Source organism: Cupressus sempervirens, chromosome 3 (genome assembly GCF_028749045.1).
Source record: "Cupressus sempervirens isolate cs-2001-9-10 chromosome 3, ASM2874904v1, whole genome shotgun sequence".
Classification (NCBI taxonomy): Eukaryota; Viridiplantae; Streptophyta; class Pinopsida; order Cupressales; family Cupressaceae; genus Cupressus; species Cupressus sempervirens.
In genome coordinates, this window is record NC_143120.1 from 361,616,771 (window position 1) to 361,624,013 (window position 7,243).

The window sequence follows — 7,243 nt, forward strand, 5'->3', positions numbered from 1 at the left end:
GAGTCTCTCAAAAGGCCACCTCATCATGCCCGACCTGAGATACTCATATAAGACCCATCAAAGTTCATCTTACCCTAATCTAGGTCGAGGGGGAATTTTATGTTCCTACAAATGATGACCCACTTCCCAATCATAGGACAATGGGTAGAGTAGGGATTAGTGGGATTAAGAGTCTTCAAGTTTTCCTTCGTATTTTGAATATGGCCCAATAACTTAGAGTTTGCATTTTTGTTTTTATGCTTGAAGATCATGTTGTTATGTTTGTTCAAAATGTACTAGAACTATTATAAACAAGTGGATGCCACCAAACCTCCATTATGTAAGGGTGGGACGAAGGAGATTTCCACGGTTTGACCACTTCCTTAGGATCATTGTTCCGACATCATTACAAATCAGAAAAAAAAATAGTGCGTTCTCTAACTTCCCAAGAAAATGGACAAGAAAAAAGAATATGATAAGTAATTTCTACTTCATTTTTACATGCAACACAATGATCAACAAGATGGATGCATCTCTTTTGAAGATAATCCAAAGTGAGAATCTTTTTGCAGCAATAGTCTAGTTGAAAATTTTTATTGTAGGGATAATCTTATTATTCCAAATTCTTTTCCAATCAAATGTACTCGACTAGTTAGGAGACAATAGGTCAAAGCTCATTTAAATAGATTAGTCCAAATCAAAATGTCCAAATGATCCAACCTATAAAATCTTAAGGTGTTAATATGTTTGAGGATTTTGGAGGCAATGGGCTTAAAACTAGCCTCAAACTAATTGATGTATATATTCCATCTAATACCATTATCCATTTTGTCCCTATAGTCTTGAATATTGTAACCCAACTACACTGTCAGAATGCTCTTAAAAGTAGCGAATGGAAACCAAGGAAAGCATATATGTCAAGATGTCCTCCTAGAAATCAATAGTATTCCCATCTCCATCCAACCAAGAAATAATTTGGGATAGGAGAGGGATAGTATTCTTCAAGTTAATCTAGATTATAGACCCTTGAATAAGACGCTTCCTAAGAAAGCTATTTTGAATCTCAATATGATGAAACTTGGGGTCTTAAGATCTTAACCCAATCCAAAACTGACTTCATAACACTTAATTAAATTTTTGAGATAAAGGCTAAATTCATGAGATGGGTATCCTTAAAATTAAGACCACCTTGAGCTCTAGGGAAATAGATCATATCCTAGTTGACAAGTGAAATCTTCTTTTTGTCTTTGACACCAGCACATAGGGACATTATTTGAATAGAATCTAGTTTTTAATCCAAAGAATAGGCATACCGAAGAGAGACATAACATACTGAGTCATGTTGTGAAGGATCAGCATGAGAATTTAAAGTTTCTTGGCATTTCTTAGAAGAGCTCCCTTCTAAGCTACAAGTTTCAGTTGAAACATCTACAACAAAATTTCCCAAATACTATTGTCCATTTGGGTCATAGCTAAAGGCATACCTAGATAAACTACAAGAATAAGAACAATATGGAAACCAATGATTATAGAATTATGATTTCAAGAGTGTTAAAAAGGTAAAATGCACTTTTTGAAAGGTTTAATATTTGATTAGAAACAAGGACATGCTCCCCAACTGTGTACTTCCAAGGTTTCACTTTCATTGTAGTAGCTTCTCCCACTATCATCTTGTCATCAAGAAGTTTCTAGTGGAAAATAATATCAGCGTTGGACGATGGTTTTTAATCTATAATGAAACTAGTAGCTACCATCATGCTAAAATTCCTACCAAGAACATCAACTAAAATGATAAAGAGACAAGGGGATAAAGTGTCACCTTGTCTTAGATCACCAAAACAACTAAAGATAGCCTTCAAGGAACCATTAACTAGGACAAAGAACTTAGGTATTTTGAAGCACACTTCCATCAGTTGAAAGATTCTACCTTTGAACCCAACTTTCTTGAGTACCTTAATGAGAAATTCTCATGAGACCAACTGTCTTTTAGTCTTTCAATTGAAGTTAAACCATGATTCATTCAAACTGTGCATTCTCCCCACAATTGAAAGCATTGGCTTTTGCTACGATGGCGAATTAGAATCTAAGATAAAAATACAAGACAATATGATGATAACTTGATTATTCAAAGCCTATTCTATAAAGAAAAGGTGTGGATTTTAACAGTTAGAAACTTCGATTATTAATCATGGTACCCAACAGCCTACAGAGGCCAAACCAATGCCATTCACATGTTAAAACTCTTTTAGAGTCGTTCTATATAAATTAAAATTAATATTCAACCATTGGTCACAGCGTTGTTAATTGTGTGGCATAAATCATAAACTATCTAGAATTTACTATTAGAAGAAAAGATATGATAATGGCAAAAGTTCAGAGGTGTAAAAGATCAAGAAGATACTAGTTAATTACACGATCAAGGAAGTTTTACCCACGATCTTACTCACTTTAACTTGTTTAATCAATTAACAATTGACGTCTTTGTTATTGTTTCAATACATATAGTAGCTATAATGGATTGAAAAAAGTGTGGCTAAATATATCAGAAAAAATATTTCAATGAGACTAATGCAGATGAAGCAAAATTTTACAGTATTTTGTAATACAACAAAGACAAATAAGGAGAGGCTTTAATTTCTGAAGCTTAACCATTTGGTGTTATAGAGTTCTTTATTCAATATAGAATGTCCTAATTTCAATAAAAGACCTCATAGAATTCAAAATATAAAAATAATAATAAGTACAACAAAGACAAACAATATTTTAATTCTTTTTGACAAGGCAAATATGTGGAGAATCATGAAAAATTAGTTAGCATGTATGGGATTTTGAAAGGAAAAAGTGAGGCTTAAGCTGAAATAAATTCTTTTCAAAATAGTAAAAGTAGAGGAAGAATAGAAGAAGTGTAACTTAAATAATGCAAATAATAATATATCATTAATATTTTGGGTTCTACATTCATGTGTATTAGTAGTGAAGCTTCTATAATTTTATAAGTGGATATAAAAATGTATGTTGCAAGTAGTGGCAACATTATAAGTGGATAATAGTATGATGTTGAAAATTGAATATAATGAAAGAATAAAACTAGCATCATCAATATTCAAAGAAGAAAAATAGATGAAGGACAAAATAAGAAATAAATATTAAACTTATAAGAAATCAATAAGTAGAATATTGAAGTAAATATCAATTGTGAAAAAAGAGATTTAGAAAAATAAATGAAAATTCTTTAAGTTTACAATGTCACATAATTGGACTTTGAATTTCTATTGTTGTTTCATCATTTTGATTCAATAACAATTGAATTAATTTGAAAACATGTTTTGTGTTACATCATTGGGTATTAGAGCAAGAAGATGGTTGGGGAAATAAGAGGAAGAGGAGTTGTTGTCCAAATGTAGAGAGTAATACAAAATCTACAAAGGGAAGTTACACAGAACTTACAAAGCAATTAGACAATCAAGGGATACAAGAAGGAGAAAGTGAATATGATGAAGAGGCAAACTAAGGAAGTTCTAACTAAGATGAAGAGCCTGAAGGGGAACAAGAAGAAGATATTTACTTTAGAGAAAGGATTTTCAAAGCCTTAAAAGAAAAAAATTAAGGGAACAAGATTGATGCTTGAGACTATAGAGGTAGTCTAACCCAGAGAAATTGATAGATTGCTTGAATGAGATGGGAAAATTCTTTGAATAGGAGCCTACAATAGACAAAAAGAAGGTGTGGTTCGCATGCACAAAACTAAAAGGTCATGCAATCATATGGTGGGATTGTCTCAAAAAGGAATATGTGAGAAAGGGAAAGGAAAGATTAGGGCATGGAATAAGATGGAGGAAAGGTTGAGAGATAAGTTCTTACCAATAGATTAATCATAAACCCTCTTTCATAGGTTGAACTTGTCTTCTCTCATGATTACACAAATGAGTTCTAAAACTTATCCATGCATATAGAACATCAATAAAATGATGACTAAACGGCTTCTAGGTATATGAATGGCCTAAAATTCACTATTTTAGGTGTGTTGATCTTGGGTTGCATCAAAGATATGGAGGCCTATTAGTTGGCTCTAAAGGATGAAGAAAATTAAAGTGGGAAATAAATTCAAAGGAATGGAGGATGATAAAGGGGTACATCAAAACCATTTTTATGAAGTTCAAATTATAGAAGGTGAGATCCACCTCATGCATTTAAAAAACAAGAATATACCTAACAAAATCTTCAGAACCAAGAAACGGGAAGGTGGTTTTAGAAAGGAAAAGTTTATAGTTGTGGGAAAGGATGCAATAACCAAAGAATTAATTTCACTTATTTCAAATGTGGAGAGGAAGGACATGGAGCTTTTTATTTTTTAAATTATAAAATAAAAGAAACGAATCAATGAGGACAACCTATGGTGAATGTGGTTCAAATTGAAAATGTAGCACAAGGTGCAAAACAATAAGTTTCTCCAAAAATGGGAGAAGGTTGCATAATTAGAAGAATGATGATTATTCTAGAGAAATATTAATTTAAAAGTAAGAGCTATGAAGATTCATGGCTTCAAACCAATATTTTCGAAACATGACGTGTTTGAGGTGGCAAGGTGTTCAAATAATTATTGAGGGGGTTAGTTTTGAAAATATGGTATCTAAAGAGATGATAGAAAAGTTGAGCTCACATTATGAGATACATCCCCATCCTTACTACATTGTAGGGTTTAAGAAAGGAGATGAAGCCCTTTTTGATAAAAGATGCTTAATCAAGTTTAGCATAAGGAATTTATATGAGGATGAGATACTTTGCAATGTAATTCTAATGGGTGCCTATCATATATTATTGGGAAAGACATGAAAATATGATAGAAAGGTCAAGCATTCATGATGGGGACAAAAGCACACACACCTTTTGGAAGAATAGATCTAAGGTGATTTTTTACCTCTCTTAAGCATGAATAGAAGAGTGAGACCATCTTGTTTGCATAATAAATTGTCAAATAAATAAGGGTAACATGATGTTTTCATGTAGTAGTAGTCAAACTTGAGGAGAAGATCCAGAAAAATTGGTAGCACTAGAAGTATGGAATATACTAGATTAATTTGTTGATGTTGTGCATGATAAATAACCTAATGATCTACTAAACCAAAGCAAAAAATTCAACACAATATTGATTTTATTCTAGGAACCACTCTAAACAATGAGGAAGCATTTTAGATGTATCCAACACAACACGAAGAACTTAAAAAACAAGTAACATAACTCATGGCAAAAGGTCTAGTCAAAGAGAGCTTAGGAGTCCATGTGTAATGCCTTAATCATTGACTCTAAAGAAGGATAATATGTGAAGGATGAGCATTGATGATAGGAAAATCAATAGATTACCGTTAAGTACTAATTCTTAATTCCTCGCATAGAGGGCATGATGTATGAACAAGTAAGGCACAAGTACATCAGCAAGATTTATTTGCAAAGTGGCTATCACCCAATCTACATTGGAGATAGGTATGAGAGGAAGACATACTTTAAGACTAGGGATGGTTGTATGAATGGATGGTTAAGCCATTTTGGCTATCTAATGCACATAGCACATTCATCTGTTTGATTAATATTGTACAATGATTTTATATTGGTAACTTTGTGGTATTTTATTTTAATAGCATTCTGGTTTATAGAAAAATCATAGAACACTTACAACCCATAAGGATTATCTTGGTTGTACTAAGAAAGGAGAAGGTCTAAGAAAATTTAAAGAAGTATAGATTCATGCAAAATAGTTTGACCTTTTTGGGCTTTGACATTTCTAGAGATAGTGTTCAAAATGATCCAGAGAAGGTCAGGGCACTTCTAGAATGGTCTGCTCTCAACACCATAACTAAAATAAGAATCTTCCATAGATTGACAACTTTCAATTGAAAGTCGAATAGAAATGACATAAAAAACAATTAAATAATTAATCTTAAATATTTTCTCTTAATTAATCACTAGTACATTTGAGGTCATTTTTTGACCAAAAATTTCGAACATCAATTAAAAAGCTTTATATTGGTCGGATTGTAGAAGGAAAAATTTCTTGTTTTTAAAAATCTAAGCCCATGTTGGTTGAAATTTTGTCAACATGGGCTTAACTTTAAAATGAAAAATTGGTTTTAATTTCATTGTTGAGCATGCGAAGTAGTTGGAGCTACAGAACCTTGGGTCCACCCATGCCAGTGTTGTTTGCTTTCCTGCCACTAGCTCCTCATCTAGAACACTAGACTCCATCTCTCACATTTGGCTCTGAATCTAGCACTTTGCACACTTAAACTGGTATTTACCTCATACATTTTTTATGTTTTCATATGTTTGGTTGATTATTTTGTTTCTTCTAGTGGTTTGAGTTGTCTCACACTTAGGCGCTTGCACTAAATATGGCATGGTCTTCTTTCATGAGGTTGATTGAAAACCTAAAGCTTTCCACCGGTAATTCCATTGGTGTAATGTCATTAGACTAAATTAAATTGCACATTTTACTATCACAAAATGCCATTTGCATCCCCTACTCTTGTCAATCTCGCACCATACTACCCATTTATAGAGGGCCCTTTGAAGGAGATGCTTCACATTTTGATTTCAACACATAAACCCCCTGAAGATTGCTCTGCAGATGTCCAATACTTGCAGAACTGTGTTCAACAAAACACCTTTTTGACAAGGTGAAAATGTTCTCCCATTTCCTCACTCATAGGCAATTTTCCTTTGGTGCATGCACAAATTTTCACAATAAGCTTATAAACATGTATGCCAAGTGTGAAAATTTAGTAGATGCCCATAAAGTGTTAAACCAAATGAGAGATATAGATAGTGCCTCATGGAATACGATTATCATAGTGTATAGAAGATATGAGCATCATCATGAGGTACTCACATTGTTCAGTCATATGCAACAAACAAGTTTCCAACCAAACAAGTTCACATTTGCCAACGTGATTCCAGTCTGTGCCCAAATTGGAGCATTGGAATAGGGAATAGTTGCCCATCAAAGCATACTGGAAGGAGGGTTTCTGACAGATGTTGTAGTTGGAAATTTTCTTGTGGACATGTATATAAAATGTGGAAGAATGGAGAAAGCACGGGAATTGTTTGACAGAATGCCTCATAGAGATGTCATCTCATGGACTGCAATCATTTCAGGATACGCACAAAATGGATATGTTGATAGACCTTTAGAAGTTTTCAAAAAAATGCTATTGGCAGGTGTGAAGCTGAATTCCACAACCTTCGTCAGCATTCTCCCTGCCTGTGCCAA